The sequence below is a fragment of the Pezoporus wallicus genome, unplaced genomic scaffold (genome assembly GCF_028554395.1).
Source record: "Pezoporus wallicus isolate ANWC-B61680 ecotype Strahan unplaced genomic scaffold, APGP_CSIRO_Pwel_v1 scaffold_7402, whole genome shotgun sequence".
In the NCBI taxonomy this organism is placed as follows: domain Eukaryota; kingdom Metazoa; phylum Chordata; class Aves; order Psittaciformes; family Psittacidae; genus Pezoporus; species Pezoporus wallicus.
In genome coordinates, this window is record NW_026641037.1 from 5,025,063 (window position 1) to 5,045,181 (window position 20,119).

The 20,119-nt window shown below is 37.8% G+C and overlaps 1 long non-coding RNA gene across 1 annotated transcript; it reads left to right on the forward strand.

Moving 5' to 3' along the window:
• The first annotated feature begins 315 nt into the window (after positions 1 to 315).
• Positions 316 to 19,919, forward strand: LOC130605903 (uncharacterized). Its single transcript, XR_008973822.1, has 3 exons — positions 316 to 577; positions 12,141 to 12,279; positions 19,769 to 19,919. It is a non-coding gene; the product is annotated as an uncharacterized LOC130605903 (long non-coding RNA).
• Positions 19,920 to 20,119: the final 200 nt, after the last annotated feature.

Genomic DNA, 20,119 nt, shown 5'->3' on the forward strand with positions numbered 1-20,119 from the left:
GTGAGCTTGTAGTACACACAAAACCCCCAAACAGAAAAATCCCACCAAAGCAAAACCAAACCAAACCCTACTAAAAGCAAGAAAGGCATAGTGTCTAGTGTTAGCCATGCTCCGTGGGCACAGTTGTTGGACGTACCCCTAAACCATTGCTGGAGCACCACTTCCAAAACTGAATCCCCTTTTTTTAATGAAATAGTAAAGGACAGTATTAGTGCGTCATATTGTCCATCCCCATATGCAGTAGCTCCTGTGCTTTCCTCACTAAACTGATGTAATTAAACAGGATTGTTCATTTTCCTCCCTGCAGTGCATCAGTCCTGAAAAGTTTCTTCAAAGAAGCTCTCAAACTGGAACTGGTGCAGCTTTGCAGAGTGAAGCTCTCACTGTACTTCAAAGCAGAGAAAATCTTCAGCTGTCTGGAGCCCGCTTGTCCCAGGAGGTGTCACTGTTGGGACTTGAAGGGTGAGCTCAGCTCTGCTGTTTATTTTTTAAAGGCTACATTGACCATGAGGTAGGAATTGACCTGTATTACATCTCCTTCCCTGCCCCCCGCCCTTCTGGAGAAAGATAATCAGAGGTAAAATTAGCTGGTGGCTTATATGGAGATGTAGGCAAATAAAAATTTTACAAAAAGACAGTGAAAGCTGGGTACCTTAAGAAATAAAAGCTAATCCAGGCTTGTTAAAATGGGGGTTTTCCTATTCTTGCAGTGCTTGTATATTATACTGAGTCAGGAATAACTTGTCGTGAATACTGGTGAAGGACAGATGGATTTGTGATGCAAAGTTTCTTGTATAAATGTTAAGGTTTCACTAAATAGTAGTCTCTTAAGCTATTTGATATATACTAAATCCTGTTCTAGTAAAAAAAAAAAAAAAAAGAATACTTTTAGGTCATCCAAGGGTTGAAAGTATTCTAACTGTAAGTATAATGCAAATAATGTGTGCATTCCTATGGACTTATTAGAGACTGCGGACTTTAAAGAAAAAAAGTATTAAGATTAGGAGTTACCATGATGTGTATTCTACACAGAAAAAAAAAAATCTTAATAAATTAGTCTAAGGTTTTGAAGCAGCCTACTACTCTCAAGGTAAGTTGCTTCCCTGGTGAATTATATTCACCATTAATATTTTGCGCTTTAGTATTAATGTCTTCTTTCAGCCTCCAACTTTCACCGGATCTGTTATTTTTCCCATTTTCCATGAGTTTTGTTGTTAAGAAGTTTCCTATCTACTCAGCATTAAGTTAAAATCTAGCAAGTCTCATTTTCTGCCTAGTAGATATTTCTTATTCCCCTGGCTTGCGGTTGATAACTAGAATAACAAGAATTAAATAAAGTCAGTCAATTTAGTTTTAAGTATCTTCAAACTCACCCTTTATATTCTTGTTTAAAGGATACATCAGAAAATCGTTTTTTCCCAGCTAGAACTGCTGATACTAACACAAAGCATACTGGCCATAACCCAATACATTAAATTTTACCTAAATGGGGGATTTTAAAGTTCTTTGTCTTTATGTTGTTACTGTGGAAAGCCCAGAGAAGCAGGGTTCCTCTATCATTCAATAACTTCCTTTTCTTGTGCGTGTGATTTAATTTCTCTGAGCTTTGATGTGTTTTACTGTAGTCGTGAGAAATGCATATATAAAATGCCACATCCACACAAGAGTTTCAAATTTAAATGGATTTAAGCCCCAACTTTAAGGGGAGCCCTGTGCACAAAGAAAAGTGATTGCCCGTTAATTTTTAGACCTATAATCTTAAAATGTCTCAAAATGTCATAGAGGCAAATACATCACAGCCAGGATAAATCTTTCTAGTCTTCTTACTTTTTTAAAGAAGCAAAGTTATACTGTACATGATCGCTTCAAAAAAGCACAATTATCCTATGTTTTTTTGCCATATATTTATCAGTAATCCGTTCTGTGTGCAACTTTAAGATAAAAGCTTGTAGTTATTCCACTGCTTGCTTTCCCAAGTCACTTAAAAACGGAAAAATTGTAGATGGAGATGCTGGCCAGTAGAGGCCTCTCTAGATTTGCCTTATGATTAAGGACTCTGCCTGCCTGGAATCAGTCGCAGCAAGTGAAAGTACTTGAAAAGATTCTGTTGCGTGGGGGGGAAAGATCACTTTTTAATGCCCTTTTAACTTGCAAGATGTTGATTAATGTTGCCCTTTACATTAATGATGTTTCAAGTAAAAGAAAACAAATTTTAAATGGATAAATTCTATTGAGGATGCATTAATTAAACAGAGACTTTACCATATGCTGTGGCTGGAGTGCTTGCTGGCCTTTCTGTTGTTGTTACCTGTGTAAAATCCACCCCATCCTCTACATGAATGCCCAAGCTGAATAGCCATTTGAATGAAGGCTTTAGTTTGATTCGCCATACAAGGGGTACTGTGTCACTGTGTTTTCTTTCTAGGAGTCACTAAGTGATTTCTATATCTGTTGTCATGGTGATATAGCAAAGCAGGGGAAAACGGGGGCAACTCTGGGCTTTCTCTACACCCTCTGCACTAAGAACTAAGATGTTGTTAGCAGGCCTATAAAACATTGGGCTTTATCTGGGCCTTCTTTTTGTTCTCCGATTGTCAATAAAACTCATTTTAAGGGTAACAAGGACATCTAAATGTCATCTGTCACAGTGTTAGAGAGATTAAGTTTGTTTAGGAACTTGTGCTGGACAAAAGGCCACTATTTGTTCTGTGATACAAAGCGATGTTGGCCATCAGCAATCTTGATTTAGAAGGAGGCCGCATGGAGCATCCAGGAAAGATCAGCTCAGTTGCAGGTGATAGTAAGAGGCTCCTTGACATGACAGCATTTAAAACAACACCAAAACAAATATGGTTTTGAGTTGGGAGTGTTTTTATTGGGGTTTTGTTCTCTTGGGGAGTTGTGGGGTTTTTTTTTGTTACTATCTGCATTGTAGACTGCGTTACTGGAGTAGCTGCATAGACCTGAGGTAAGAAAACAGCCATTGACAACGGACAGCCTGTTTAAAAACATGACACACACACCTGATAGTCCTTGAATGAATAAAAAAAGGAGAGGGAAAGAAGGTTTTTCATGAAAAATCCAACAACAATAGGTGCTGCATTAACTCAGCATTTACTCAATAATGAGGCTAAATGGAAAGTACAGATTAATGAAGACATTGGTGTTATTAAAATCAAATCCTGTGGTTCATATGCTTTTCTTAATAATGAGCATTGTGGCTATTGGAGAGGAAGAACAGGATTTTTTCTATTAATTTGGCACACATCCCAGATCTCATTCAACCAGAACCTATCCTGTGCAAAATGCAACCCATGCCCTTTATGTTCCACAGTCTTTCCGTTTAATATTTGTGTTAATCCAGAAAAAAAGGGTTTTTTTTTTCAAAGTAAAGAAAAGCAAAGGGTGATCTTTGAGCCTAGATATTAATTAAATAAGACAAAACAACCATGTTCATTTTAGCACAAAGGTTTGTTGAAAAATATTCCTAGAAGGGAGATGTGATGGTGTTTATTGCACTACAGCTACATTTAATTCTAACATTTATGTTTGGATAGTAACACAATGCATAATGCTGAGTGAAATCTTTTGTGGCTTGTGGATTTACTGAGATCTACAGTAGTATATTCAGAATGTGTATCTTAACTGGTAAAAATATTTTAATCTCATTCGATAAGATTGATGTAGGTCCAACACCAAACAAGCAGGATTTGAGATGCAGCTGAACAATGGAATTGGCAAAGCTGAGTGCTCATTTTGCAATATACTCAATGTGAAATATTTGTTTGACATGTGGAAGGAAGCTGCATAACTTACTTGGTGGTCGGTTGCAGGAATCATGGCAATATCAGCTCCTTAGTGAAGTATTTCCCATTATTTTGACCCAGCCATTTTCCCCAAGGGTCTGCAGAGTGAATGGTGGAGGCATACAGTACAGCACAGGAGAGGTGACCCATGGGAAGCGAGTCTTTGTCCTCCTGGATGACTAGAAGTGAAAAACATGAAAGAATGCTGCTTCTCAGTGAATTAGACCTCTGTAATGAGCTACCCCAGATCAATCCATCAGCTTGGTTCTGCATGTGGATGAGAGTAACTCCGACTGAAGAAGTAAGAGCTCCCAAAGCATGTTCTGTTAGCTTCTGTATTCCCTATATCACAAGGCTGCATTTATGATGAAATTAAATGCAAACACCATGGTAAAATCCCCCAGAAGGAAACCTTGTCAGGTATTGGGAGGTATATCTTCTCATCCCCTCTCTGGGTGTGTCACAGTAAAAATCAAACGTGCAACTGGGTGTATAGTAAAACCCACTAGAACATTTTCAGCCTGTGGACCCTGTTTAAAAAAAAATAAAATAAAAATTGCTTGCCTAATAGCTAAAAGGTGGTGTTGAGATTGTTGCTATAAAGGATGGAAACCACCCTCAGTATTTACTGAAGGCCTGGCATCCTTCCCTTCCACAGAGGGCAGCTGAAGGGTGCCCGATGGGAGATCAGCACTGCTCTCTTGTCTCTCTATATCACTATGTCCGGGGAATGCAAAATTGTGGCAGGGAGCCTCTCTACCACCTACAGCTTCCTCCTGTGAAAGAAGCTTTCCCATCCAAGCAATTTACATGGTTTTCTGACCTTTCTGTGACCAGTCTCTTGCAAATTACTTATTACCAAGAGGCCAGAACCCAGGCTTTAGTGTTCAGTATTGGAATCTTTTGGGAGGAAAAAACCTATACTGCAAGGACGTTGTAAGAAAAAAAAATAGCGTTTTTTTTCTTTGCAAGATTCTTTATAAACTGCCACTCTCCTGTTTTCTATTATTTTAGGCATGTAGTCTGCTATCATTCAGCTATTCCCCACTGCACTATGAGGCCAGTCTTGGTCCAAAAACCAGGTGATATGCCTCCCTCCTCCTTGCTCTAACTCCATTTGCTTTGGAGGAGAGTTGCCTCAGTTTTCTTCTCCCTAGAGCAGCAATTCTAGCATTTATGAAAAGTTCATGGGACTTTGTTGGACTCTTGTGCAAAAAAACAGTTCAATGACGTGAAATGTCTTCTGACTGTGGAGCAAGCTAAGACAGAAGAATGAGTGAGTGATTTTTAAGACTCAGGTATTTGATCCCTGCCTGTTTATTTTTATGCGTGAATTTAATTTTTACATTTTTTCTCTCTGCCTCTGCAATGACAATTCTGTGCAAGCTGTCACCTTGGTGTCTATGGGACAGCTAAGTGCTACTCAGTGTGAGAGAAGGGCTGCAGAATTAGGCCTCAGTTAGGAAATGTTTTAGGGCCATGAAAAGCCTGACCCCTTCTCTTGACTTCACAGAAGTTATTGCTAAGTATTATTAGACTGTTCAAACTGGGACACTCGTAATAGTGCTGGGAGCAGAAAGTGCTCCATCTTCAATAGGTGTTTTGTATTGGTAAGGTCTCCAGGAGCAAGCTAGCAGCCTTTGAGCTTCCTGTGTGCTGTTGGGAATAAGTGGGCAAAGATGCAGGGTGAATTTTCATGTGCATAGAACTGCTTCATCAGGGCCTGGATGCAGACACCCTGCCTTGCACTGAGAAGCACCTCCCCTTGTGCAGTGTATTTTTAATGGTGTGAAGTAAAGCCCAGAAGTCAGCCTTGCTGGTTGGTGAGTGCCTTCAGCATCCGCTGAAGTGAGCAAGAGCAAAGGGCCTTTGCCCCCAATTGGCAAACTTAGTGTTAAGTAGAGAAATTACCTGGTTGTGCACCAGAGACTTGAAAGTTGTGGGAACATTTTATGTGTTTTTAGAGCAACTGCTCAGAAATTAAAAGGGGAATAATAAAATTACTTCTTCCTATTCTTATCTGCCACAGATATTAGATGTGGTTATATATGGCAAGATGATTTCTTTGGTAATACTTGTTTCAGTGTTATTCTTGCTTGTGGTTTAAATAATAAAAGAGCAATGAATTAACTGTCTAAACTGGAAGGAGAAAAGTGCTGCCATCTTCTATTGAAATAGCAGGAGTCATAAAATATTTTATTTTCATTATTATTATGACTAATGATTGTATAGGGGATGTGGCTGTTCAAACTTCCTTATTACTAAGTTTAATGTTACATTTACAGAACCAGCCCACTTAAAGAAGTTACTGCTATTTAAAGTTAATTCTTAAAAATAAGAGAAAAAATTAGCAAGACAGCAAAAATGAGTTTTATTATATTTTTATAAGTGTTCAGTTACTATGAATTGCTAAGATTTGTAAAGATATTTGAAGATGAAAAGCCCTATGTAATATTATTATACTGGCTTGGAGAAAGTAAAAGCAAAAAACCCAGTCATCCTGCTATAATCCTTTTAGAAATTTTAACAAATCCAATGGCTTTCAAGTAGTGGAAATATTTCAGAAAGTGCTACCACCACTACTGCTGTTGCTCCAGGCTATATTATCATATACCATAGTGTGCATGGAAGGAAAGCTTAACTAAGGTCATTCTAATGAATTTTGAACAGTTACATGGACCTAATTTGACTTTCTGTCCTGTATGAAAGGCAACCTCTTCATGCTGCAGCACCCAGTAGAAACCCCTGAGTCTCCTTATCAACCTCATCTGCATTTTTCATCATCTGAAAGAGCTGCAAGTAATGCTCAGTCTATGAACTCGGTGCACGTGTGTGCTTTTTCCATCTTCAGTACAGGGGCCGAACAATAGGATTTTTCAAACTGAAAGGGACTGAAAAATGTATTTTATTCTGATATCTCCACTTCTGGCTCCATTTTCATGCTCTCATTTTTGTCACCAGATTTGAATTCTCAGGTACAAAAGGATAGCAGTTTGCCAAATTCCTTTATCAGTTCTCTCCTCCATTCACAAGAGAGCTGCAAGGCTCTAGCAGCATTCTAGGAAGCTGTTTCGCTGTTCTTGATTGAAAGGACAGGTTGAAATCCTGACCTCATGAACTCCCATCAGCAGTGCAGGGAGTGAGCCTTGATGCCATTGCACTCTTGTTGTAGAAGCCCCACCACCTGGAGGTCCTTTCAGCCTCATATCCTTCCTCCTACAGGTGCTATAGAACAGAGTATGAAAAACTTTTAATAGCTAAACACAATGCACTGCCCAAGGAACCAATTCAGAATGTCTGAAACTAAGGAATATCCCGGTGAATCAACATTCCTTACAAAATATTAATTCCCATTCTTTCTAGTCACTATGCATATTCTTTACTTCGTAGGAAGTTGTGGTAAATTCTTGCTCTCAAAAAATCAGTGTTGGTGAGCTCCAGAGCTGCAGGAAATGAGAATTTCTAACTGCAAGAAATGAAATACAAAAATTAAAATAAATTTTCAAGAATTCCCAGTTGCTATTTCTTGGTGGAAAATGTTAATTCCTGATCACTGAAATACTTTGAAAGCATTTGAGTGTTTATTATTTTATCTAATATGTGATACAATAAAAGAAGTTGAATCAACACATTAAAGATGAAATGAAATATTTCTCTAAAAAATGTTTGTTAGATTTATATTTATAGGTATATATATATGTTAAAGATACTTTATGATGCTTCCATTTTCAGAAGCACTACATTACACTTTACAATGGAAAACTGAAAAAAAAAATGTATTCAGCTGTCTATTATAGTTTAATTATGAAACAAAAATAAGTTTCTTTTTATCACTGTTGTGTTTGCCAGCTTTTCATTTCAGTAAATCCCTTTTCCTTGGGTGAAACTTTTCCAGCTCTTCAGTTTGGAAATCTTTTCCAGCTATTCAGTTTTCATACATGGATCATGGCCTTCTTATGTGTCTCCTTTCTAATGTAAATAACCTTTTGCTTTCAACTTCTCTTCAGGTGAGGGGGTTTGGTTTGGGGTGTTTGGGGTTGGGTTTTTTTAGGTTCTTGGCAATTCTTTCCTTAATTATCTTTTTTTTTTTTATCAGCTCCCCATTTATCTCTGCATTATCCCGTTTTCTCAGAAGCGATCAGAAATAATGCTGGATTATTTTAAATGGCTTTATCACTGATAAAGTCATTTAATGATATTTTTATTTCTGCTATCATATTCTTGCATCACATTTGCTGTTTTTTCACTGGAATTCAATACTACCATTCTTGATGTTTATGTCATCTGTCTTTCTGAATGGATGTTTAAGTGAAAATATTTTAAAGTTCACTGGAAAATAAAAATTAAAAAAAACAACAAAAAAAAACAACACAAAACGCTGGAAAATATATTTGCACAGTAAAATACATTTATTAGCATGGTACCTCTTCACTCCTCTAGCTTACATCTCTCCTAGGGTGAACCATAGCCATCCTTGGCTTTTGAAGGTATTTAGCGGCTCATGGTTTCATTTTAAAATCCTAAGCTCCTAAACTCTTCTCAGTTTTTTTGACAGGTCTGCAAACCTTTTGACAAACCTATGCAAGGTTTGTGTAATGAAACCAGGTGCATCTGCATTGCTTTTGATTCTGCAAGTAGCACATAGCTATTATTTTACTCAAGTCCCCAGCACCATTTTGCTTAAATTGCTCTGCATTTGTATGCTAGCTTTTTGCAGTTCACGTGTCTGCGTGTTCTTCAGGGTATACTGAATATTGCCAAGCTGCTAAGATGCTTAATGAATTCTTATTAAAATGTGACTGTCTTCCACAGTCTCATAGGAAATTGCAGAAAGACTGAAAACAAGAGTGTTTGAAGGCACCTGTGTGTGAGACTTAGAATAGTTTTGCTTAGCTTAATACCTCCAACTCTGTTAGGAGGCTGATCTTTTCTAGTTTCCTATATCTTCTGTGAAGGACTAGTATTCCAAGTGCACCAAAGCAGTAAGCAGTAGCAAATGCACCAAACTCTTGTGTCTGTGGCATCTTTGGTCTTCCAGCTTCTGCAAAGGGAGATGTGATCCAGGTTATAAAAAGCCTATCTCCTCTGGGGAGAAGAAAGGCTATGCACAATCCACTGCTCTATCCGTTCAGTCCCTACAAATCCTTCCAAAGGCCTTTGAGATCTTAGTAGAGTTTCATGTGATTTGTAGAACGGGATCACCAGCATCTGACTCTGATTCAATACAACCAGCCAGTAATCTTCGTTCTACCCCGATTCTTAGAGTAGCACCAAATAAATGGGAGAAGAGAATTTTCACTATTGTCTTCAATGTGATACACTAGATCTTTGGCGACCTATTATATAGCAGATGTTTCAGTGCTGCCATCCCTCAGACAGTGACTTGTCCTTTGGTAATGAGAGGATTTCTGGATGTGGAGGCTACTTTGCTTTTTTGTCTTTTAGTGCTTAAGCCTACAAATAACATTTAATAAGCAGTTTACAGAGAAACAATATAACATATTCCTATGAGTAAATCTCAGTGTTACAGGTATGGCCAATCTTAAATTCTCAATCTTAGTTCATTTCATTAAGTGTTCATTTTAGTGGCCTTTATCACATATGCACCACTAAAATTGCATGATGCTTTGGTTTCCTTGTCTGTATTGCCATAAAATAGATTTGTTATTTCCAAGTACCAAACATGAAAGAGCTTCATGTGTGGATACTTTTATTATTTTGGATCTTCGTGCCTTTGCCTACTTTCTATTTGTAACCAAGTTACTCAATGTGGCAATGTTTTACTTCTCATCTTCCAACTACTACCTTAGTCACCCTGATTCTTTCCTAAATATTCTGTGGCTTTTTGTGTGATCTCTTTTCTTTAAATAATGAATCCAAAGGGCCTGATCCTAGATTTCCTCTCTCCAGTGGCAGCTCAGGGACTTGCTTGAGATTAAACACAATGTCAGTCCAGTGTCTAAAATGTCTATTGCTCACTATTAAGTCCTCAGAGCTGTCCAAAGAATTACATGGCAGCACATAGCCCCGACTTCTAAACAGCAACAAATGTTGAGCAAGAAAGATTTGAGAGCGCTAAATTATCTTGTTAAATTAACTGGAACATTTTAATTTTTACTAGAGTTGAGTGAGCTTGAGTAAATATGACGAATTGGAAGCTCACTTCATTTAGCAGACATCAAACACACACAGAACGTTGCCCAATTTAATTTAGCCCTGCCAAGCTGGGAAAATGTTTGTATAATGTTAGTGAACAAGAAAAGGGCTAAAATTTACTCTCAGTTGAGAATGCATGCATAAATTCCCTTGACATAAACTGGTGGTGTGTGTGTATGTATGTATGTATATATATCATAAAGCTTCCCTCAGGGAAAATCCTCCAAACACCTGCAAGCAGAGAATTTGTGCTACTATGAATTATTCCCGATGAAGTCAATAATAGCTTTGCCTATTGTTCTAAATGCAATATGTAAACTACTGTCTTACACCCCAAGGTTTATCTCCTTTTCCTCTACTGTCTCTTATCCAGCACATACCAGCACAGTCACTTGTTCAGTCATGATCAGTAGAGTGGCTGTTGGCTTTTTTTTTTTTTGGCTTTATACCCTGAGCTTAATGGGCACATTTTGTGAAGAGTGAACCAACCAGGTAAATAGCTGCTACTATGGAGCTTAAGAGCTACAGCTCTCAAATTAGGAGGTGCTTTTTGTCAAATAGGTTGCTGTAGCTCTAATATTAGTAACAAAACAAGGGCTTTTCAGACAAGAAAAAAATCTTTAGTCTGACTCTGTATCACATTTAACTCTGTTGCCTTGTCAAATATGTCAATGTTCATAATATACAGCAGCATTCATCTGTGGATGCAAAAGTGCTTTATAAATATTACCTCTTGAATAGTTTTAATTTATACTTAACAACCAGGTTTGTGAGATGCTACTTGAAAAGAATTAGAGCAAGATATTTAGAAAGTTATTATAAATAAATTATAGTGATTTATTTGCCCTTTAGAAGGGTGTTGGTTTGAGCTCCAGAACAATGCTACCCAAGTATGCTTCAAACATGCTTTTTTCCTCCTTTTGTTTTAATACCATGCCTGCATGTATCTACATGCCCCTTTCATTCCAGTTTCAGCTTCTCTGCTGCTGTAATTGGTAAGCATCTTCTGGTACTAGGATCAAGGTACACAGGAGGCAGAATACAGCCCTGCATAGAGGCATTACGGTCTCAGATTCATACAACAGGCAAAAAATAGTTGTCCTTTTTATACAACTTGTTTATGAAATTTTATTACTTTTTCTCATGCTTCAGAAACATTAGCTAGAAACATTACTGAAGGAGTTCCTTGCCTTCAGGCTATGCAACTTCTGTTGGTGTTTTAAGGCATTTTTATTGGATTTTTAAGCAAATTTGCTTTGAGCTGTTTCATTTTACATTTTCTGAGGACAAGGCTGCAAGGCTGTTTGCAGAAGCACAGACACATGGTGTGAGTTTTAAACTGGTCTGTGAAACACAGTGCATTAGGATGGCTTGTACTGTTACCTCTCTGGAACCAAAGCAATAACAAGTTACTTAGCTGCTCACTGATAACAAACTGTATAGTGATTTCTAACCTTAATTTATGAGCTATTTATTACTTAAAAATTATTAGGCTTTGTGAGTATCCCATTCGCTCAGTATAGCTGTAAGAAATGTTATTTTTGTGTTAGAAGAATACATTGAGGCAAAGAGAAATGAAGGGAAGCTGCAGCAAAATTGTCTTTGGTGCTTTGGTTCTTCATTTCTTCATTACTGTGTTCTAGGTCTTAAGTGTCACAGCTGGTACATACTCACAGCATTGCTTTTTGTTTTCTGAGAACTGCAGGTTAATTTTTCCCTTTGGAAAATCAGACTTTTGGTGCCCAAATCTGGGTTCCAAAACTGAAACATTTAAAAGCAGAGTTCTTTGGGTGCACATAGACAGTGAGTGAGGAGTGAGTGAGTGAGAAGGAATTTAGACTGCATATCAAAGAATGGTTGAACCATGTGAAGTTGTTGCTGTGAAGCACATTTATTCTTGCTGATGGTTTTGTGAGGGTGCTCTTGCATACTGAGGAAAAACACAGGGACTGCTCATCCTTGGAGCTCAAGGCTGCTTTGGGTGGGTTTTTTTCTGGTCTAGGATAATGATGAGGGTATTTGGGATAATAATTCTGCAGACACCTGGGTTGTGTAAGAAGGCTCCCATTCAGGTACATAAGCCTAAAATAATTAGATGTGTTCCTAAAGCTCTAGGTAAACATTTGCCTTCTGTTTTTTGAAAGCAGATGAACTTTCTAGACCCACCTAATACTCCAGGGTTACGTCCTGCCCGATGGGTTGCCACAGAAGCACTAAAACTGTCACACACAAAAGCACCACAGGACTCCCACCATCAACATGAGCTCTCTGCCTGCCTCTGGTGCTAGCTGTCAGAACTGCTTCATCTGAAATCCAGGTAAAGAATCAGCAATGCTGTATACTACAGGATAAAGGCATAAACTAGCTTTGTAACCCTGGGCAACCTGGATGTTTGCTGACTGACAGTGTGAATGACAGCCCAGTTGTCAGTCTAAAATATCATCCTCTAATCATTCCAGATGTCACCGACAAGATGATGGCTACTAAAATGGGGAATAATTTGGGAAAAGTCATAAAGCCTATTATCTCCTGCTGAAACCATTTCTTTTTGCCATTTCTGAAGTCTCTGCAAAATAGATCCAGAATCCTATATGTAATATGCAACTGGTTTATTAAGAGAGAGTGGCTACTTAGAACTGCATTGGGTACCCCATTACATTCCTTGGGAAATCTGCCCCCAAGTTTTCCCCTGGGGACAGGTTTGAAGGACTCCTTCGTGTCTTGGCAGGTGACTCCAATCCGACCATACAGTGTAACTGAAATGTTTCACCTGTTCCAAAATACAATAGGGAGCAGTCACTCACACACATACTAGCAAATCAGAGAAAGAGGATGAAGTTGTTCACAGTGACAGGAGTGTAAAGTTTCTGGCTAGAATTCTTACTAATATTTTTTATACTTAATAAAGAAACATCTGAAGACATTGTTAAGGCATTTCCATTCTTGCTTAATTTATTCAATTGCGTTTTAATTTCGGTATGAAGAGAGGACTATATTCTGAACTTCAGGCTGAATAATAGACTGCACATCAAGAGAAAATAACAAATTGAAGGAGAAAATATCTTTTGAGAAGAACAACAAAATATAGCAGAGGAGGCAGAGGAGGGGAGGACAGAAAAGGCAGAAAATAATGTCTATATCTTGAGCTTTATACTTTGCAAGCATAGTCTGAAACGCTGAAGTCAGAATGTACTTTGTCATGCAGATAAAACAAAAAATTAACCTACAGACTGGTTCATTTTACCAGGCTGTTTCAGCAACATAAACTGGAAAGCATTCATTGATCATTGTGTTAATTCCTTCCAAGATACAGTGGAGGAGATTCCAGACTGTGAGCCAGAAAATTCTATACCTCATTCATATAAAATATCTCAAAGAATACACTGAAAGATTGCTGCTAAACTTTGCCGAAGAGGACAAGAGTATGCTAGGGGCAGCTGTTAAAATTATCTATCTCCTGTATGCTGCATTGGGCTTGATAGTGCCATTTTCAGTCACACTGGCCAATAACTGACTCTGATTAATTGCAGTGAAAGCAGTGGAATAATATATGTAGTAAGGATTCATTGAATTAATTTTAGACAGAAGAACTAACTATAAGTCAGTTGTCTTAATGAATAATTTCTAATTGTTTGTTATCTACCTGAACAATTCTAATACAGTCATTATGGCAATGTGGAGGCAGGGAAGACTCCCACCTTAGAAAAGGTAGATTTTCTTATTGGCAGTTAGATTTCTATCGTATATAATGCAAATACATTTCTTCTTAACTAACCAGCTCCCCTTACAAAAATTTTCATTTTATCACATGGTAGTTCCCAAGGTTTTGATTGTCCGAAGAGCAGCTTGAATCTGGCACCAAATGCTCGAATTTCCAAACAATGTTTTGAATAGTTTTATGTAAAATGTTGTGGTGAAAGATTACACTGAAGCATCTTCCCATATCAGGTTAGATAATATTGTTACCTGCTTCTGTAATATTTTTGCTGTTGCATTGTATCATGCCTTACTTCAGCTATGAAAAGCTGGGAAACACAAAGCCTTGGTGGAAGCCTGTGAAATGTTGGAAAGTTGATACGGCTCCCATAGAGTATGAGACAAAGTCCATGAATGCTCTTGGTCATGGAGCAGCCCAGAACAACTTTGCATGAAGTATTTACTTCAGCTTCTGTGCAAACTAATCTTAATTCTCTTTTGAAAGTTTGTATTTTTTGGTATTGGTTCTCAATAGCTGCAAGTCCTAATTGTAATATGCCTGTGTTTTACTGATAATGTGGGTATATACATGCATGTTTTTGTGCATTTACATGTTCTGGATTCCTTTAAAATAATAGAATAAATAAACTGTTATACAAAACTACATGGATTTTATTATTATGATACCCGCTTTAGCTGAAATACATGTGGAGTTTTTTTCTACTATGCTTTCTCCCTTATGTCCTGCTAAGATTAGCTAACAGAAACAATAATGTAATGATAACCAGTAATTCTTTTCTTAAGCTAAAGTTGACATATGTGCTCAGATTGTAGGAATATAAAATCAGGAGGCTATAAATTCTGCTCTTCCTTGGTAATCAAGTCCTGTCTGATAGCAGAATTGTTGCAGTAATTCCACTGCAACATAATAAAGTTTGAAGGCATTAGGGAATAGAAATGTGTGAGTGTATGTCTGTATATGCATCTGTGTGCTCTGAAATACTTGTTTTCTGTAGACAATTCTGGTTTACCTCTCTAGTGCTGTATATCATAGTAGAGGGGGTTGATTTTCTACAAAACTGTACATTGATTTTATGTTTATAAACAGGTTTGCCATGTCGACAAGAAAAATTCACTAAAAATAGTGGGAAAAAAATGCTTCTGCTTCACTCTTTAAATACAGCAGAAGTAATCTGTTATTTCACAAGATTGGGTGGATGTTTTGTTTTGTTTCAGAAACTTAAGTAATTTTATGTTTTCTGATAAAGTTTTGCTTAGACATTTGCTGTTGGTTACAAAGCTGAAATGCATAGTGAAGTCTCAGGTTGTAAAATCACTTAGAGTGGAACTTAAATCAGTGTTTGTATAGTCTCTCTGAACCTATGAGTCTTTTATAGTTCTGATCTAGATGGAAAGTCTGAAAGGAAACACCAAGCCTGTAAGAAGTAATAGTAAACAGCAGAGCTTGAAAAAAATATCTGTGAGGAAACAAAAGGCTATTTCAGTCAGTCAGTTATTACACTTATTGCTGGATACTGCTAGCAGAAGTTTTAAAAAATTTTTTCTCTTCCCTCTGATATTTGAGCTACCCTTTTCATATTATTCCATTGTTTTGGTCAAAACACTAATACCACAGCTCCACTGAGTCTAAAGCAACTCTAGGGCTGACTTGCATTTGCTGTTGATTTTCTTTAATGACATTTTAAATTATTAAAGAATGCTGTTTGTTATCTTTCATCTAAGAATGCTGTGCCCTTAACTGTGGTTTAATTCCTCAACAGTATGTTTTAGTGCCATGTTTTGAACTACCCATTGTACATACCACTCAGTTTGCTATAGCCATTGCATCTGTCTATGCTTCCACAAGATCAACAACTGACTAGCCTTCTGAATACAAAAAAAAAAAAAGTAAAAAAAATCACAACTAAAATTGTTATGATTTGAACTGCATTACAACTAGTTATGCTTTGGTATCCCTTAACTAAATTTAACGTAGCCTATAGGTCAGCCTTCAATGACCAAACAATTGCACAGGGCTTTGCAATTCCTTATGCGGATTAAGAATCTGCCTCCCCTGGTTTGGTCCTTGAACCAGCACAGTACAATGACTGCTCTTGTAGAGAGTTGTCTCCTATGCTTTATTCATTGATAATTATCTCTGGTTTGTCCCATGCTATCCTTTGACAACAGTAACAGGCTAGTGACTGTAAAGAGAGGTCCATGAGAAAGCTACCACATATTCTGGTTTACAGCAAGCTTCCACTGCAGGAAGTCCCAAGCATGCTGCCAACCAGGTGGAGAGGTACAGCCAAGCAGAGGGATGTCCAAACCTGGTTGGTCTCCTCATCCCCATGCTTCTGCCACTGGCCACTGCTGGAGGCAGAACTCTGCTTGAGGCCTTTGGTCTCCTCCAGTCTGGTTGTTCTTATGCTAAAACTTTTATGCTGTGCTTTGATTTTTCTTCTGTTTTCTGCAGATAGTTAGATTTCTAAAGGATAAAAGGACTAGAAAAAAGTTTTCTATTTCTTTTCATGCTTCTGTACTTCTCGGTTTACAGTCTCTTCACTGCCTATAATGAAGACAGAAAATGAAGTAGAGAGCAAATATGGTATCCCTGACATCCTGAGGCTGCTAATCCAGCCAGTCACAGTCTCAGCCTCTCATAGCTCAGTTTTCGCATTAGTTTTAGAAGCATTTTCTGCAGCCTTGGCTCTCAGATATCAGAGCTGATAGAGAACTATGGGAAGTGAGTTGGTAACTAGCAATCCCTATGGCAGCATATGCTTTTCAATTCACATATTTCTTCTGTGTGACTGAAATTAATGCAAAGTTTACTATTTGTTTGAATGAAATTAACATCTTTGAGCATCGTAGGCAAACTTAAAGGACTTATATATTTATTATTGAGGACATATCGGGCAAAATAATAGGCCCATAGAATGGTTAGGGTTGGAAAGGACCTTAAGATCACCTAGTTCCAACCCCAGTGCCATGGGCAGGAATGCCAGCTAGACCATGTTGCCCAAGGCTCTGTGTAACCCGGCCTTGAACACTGCCAGGAATGGAGCAGTTACCACTTCTTTGGGCAACCTGTTCAAGTGCCTCACCACCTTTACAGTAAAGAACTTCTTCCTTATATCCAACCTGAACTTTCCTTATTGAAGTTTAAACTCATTACCCCTTGTCCTGTTGTTACAGTCCTTGATGAAGAGTCCCTTTCCAGCATCCTTGTAGGCCCCCTTCAGATACTGGAAGGCTGCTATGAGGTCTCCACGCAGCCTTTTCTTCTCCAGGCTGAACAGCCCCAACTTTCTCAGCCTGTCTTCATAAAGGATGTGCTCCAGCCCCCTTATCATCCTTGTGGCCCTCCTCTAGACTTGCTCCAACAACTCTATATCCTTCTTATCTTGAGGACACCAAAATACTTGGATTTATCCTTAATTATTTATTTTTTTAATTTTAGCTGTCTTGTTTAAGCACTGTGCTTTCCTGTGAAGTTTGGATAGCAACATGCTTAAGCACTTTGCTAGTGTAAATTACAAGATTGGATCCACTGCTATAATGTATGGGTTCTTTTTAAAAATGTGAAGTTTTAACTCTTTTTCCTTTTTTAGCAATCCACATGTTAAGTATGATCAAATGCTTTAAGTATTTGGTAGTTCCCCTTGGATATGTATTGTATTTAAAGGTTAAGTTATGCCTTGATGAAAAAAATATTTGCCTTTAGCCATTCATTGTTATTTTATCAATTGCTTCAAACATGAAAAGCTTTTTTTATTTGGTTGAGGTTTGTTTATTTCTCAGTGCTCAACTTTTCTGTAGTTTGCACCATATGCCACTTTAGTATTATGCATTACAGTCAGGTTTGAATTTTGGCTTCTCTTTGGAGTACTTTACAAGGAGAGAGATTTTACACACTAAAATGCTTTCCGTAGAACACAGCTGTGAAAAGAAAAAGAAAAAAAAAAAGGTGAAGTAGCTCAGTCTATACTTTGTCTCCTTAAAGCATATTCCCTTTAAAAGGATTTATGTAATTTTACATAATTCTTTTGGCAGGACTGTTTATTGCCCAGCTGGGTGAAATTATTAATGTACCTCTCAAGCTGCATTTTCAAAGATCAGTTATATATATAAATATATATAAGATATATATATATAAAAACCTCTTTAAGGGTCCTTGATACGTACTATTTTTATTGGAGACCCTCATTCCACTTCAGTCAAAGGATGACACAAGATGTTTACTTAAAAAAGAGTCTTTGACATCCTCCTGAGAATGTTTTGATAGAATGGCATACATTTGGTTACAATTAGTAAGCCAAACAATTTGCCATTGTTATCTCACTGTGTTTGTCTAGAGCCTGTAAGGAGTTTCAGAAAATATCCATCTCCCTGTTTCAGTTAATTGATTGCATGTTCAGTAGGATTATCCTGTTTTATAAAACTCCCTGTCCTTTTAGTTTTACCAGAGAGATTTTACAATAGGGCATGTGGTAGAAAGCAAAAGGGAAATATTGGCACAGCTGAGCATAAAGAGATATTGTAGTTGTATCAAGGCTAATATTCATGTATGTGGGAAAAAATACCAATGTGTTCCTGCTACTTCTGGGTGCAAGATGTTATACCCGAGGGCTGTAAGTAATAGTTGCTGGTGTGAAAGTATTCACAATATCAAGTGCAGATGAACACTTCTGGAGCCAGCTGAAAGCTGAGTTAATCATATTTTAACTTAATATTTGAACTTGTACTCTGGTATTATAAATGATGGGTGACTTAATTTTATTCAAACTTTATTAGCAGTGTGATTAAAGGACTCAGATCTTTATCTGACACCTTGGCAGTGTTGTGATTTATTTGCTTATTTGCCATTTTAATGTAATCTAGAATTTCACTTTTGTGTGCTAGTTGAAATACATCTTTCTCTTGAATATTTTACTTTCTAAGTAGAAATTGAAGAGTCTTAGCTAAGATCATTATCTTTTTAAGCAGCAGGCATATCTTGGTGAGTACATCCTATATTGCTTACAATTGTTTGTTGGTTACATTATTAAGCTGACTGTAACGTGAATTAGTGTCTATGTCACAGAAATTCCCTGTGCAATTATTGCCCCTTGAAATTGCTGCAGTTCCAGGCTTAGGCCTTTTTCGCTTATACTCTTATTGGAGAAACCACTGATCACAATTCCTGTAATAGTAGGTACACACTAGCAGCAGAGAAATGCAGAGCTTGTAGTGCTATTCTGCTTGATAAACCTGTGTCCTTGAAGTGTCCTGCCTGTCAGACTGGAAAAGTCATGCTGCTTTTACGAATTCTTGGTGGGAGTGGTCAATACTGAATTGCATAATTCCCTTTTGAATTGTATCTTTAACAAAGCAATCCTTGAAAAGGTCTTCTAGGTTATGGATGGGTGCACAGGAAGAAAAGGGTAAGAAAGAAATTCCTCCTCCAGTGCATGGCTGGAGAAGAGATGGTACCTGAAGTGCTTTCCGCAGTTGCAGGCTCGGCTCCCTTAGTCAAGTGGGAAAATTCAGACTTGCACAGAGTTGTCCTCTTGCTGTCTTGCCCCATGCTGCCCTCTGAGCAGCATGGCAAGAGGAGTCAGTGTCGTGGGTCTCTGCACCACTGGCACACAACTTGCATCTTGGCCAACTGCGCACCAACACTTCTGTGCAACAAAATCACACTGCCTGGTGCCTCCAAAATTGAAATTGGGAGTTTGGGCCCCTCAGCGCATGTCAGAAACAAATTCACTCTTTTTCATTTCCTTGTCATCAGAGCTAAGTTATGTCAGTTCATGTTCTCTAGAGCAGTTCGAATTCAATTTAGCTGGTAATTAAGTTACTTTGTTCAAGTGAGTTGGAGGCTGCTAGGAATGTTTTTCAAAGGGTTAACTTAACCTTCCCCAAGGTTGTAATGGACACTGGAAGATCAAAAGCTCCTCCAAACTCTCAGAGAAAAAAAAAAATAAAAAATAAAAACTGCTTGCTTTTACAGTTTCCAGTCAATGTCTTCCCTCTGGAAAGAAAGTCTGTGTTTAGCGTACTTAAACTCACAGTACAAATGATTCATTTTGTCTCTAATCGTAAACATAATTTGTCTGGTGTTGCAGTTCTTTAGATTTATGCAGTAGACATGTTTGTCAGAGTATTTGGCACCAGTGACATCATCTTTGTTGAAATGCCGGACAGCGTGATGAGTCCCAGATGTTACTCACCGAAAGCTAAAAAAGAATAAAATATAAAGATCAACTGTAACAGCTATGGAGGTAATAAAAAGTGATCCTGTTTTCTTCTAGTATTCAAAGATAATTATTTGTATTTGTTTGAGGTTTGTTTTGCATAAATGATCGGGAATTGTGCTGAACACTCTGCATGTGCAATGTAAGGGGAGTCTGAGATGTGACTTTGGATGAACACTGAATAAAGGGTGATTTAACTTCATGATTGCACTATTTCCTTTG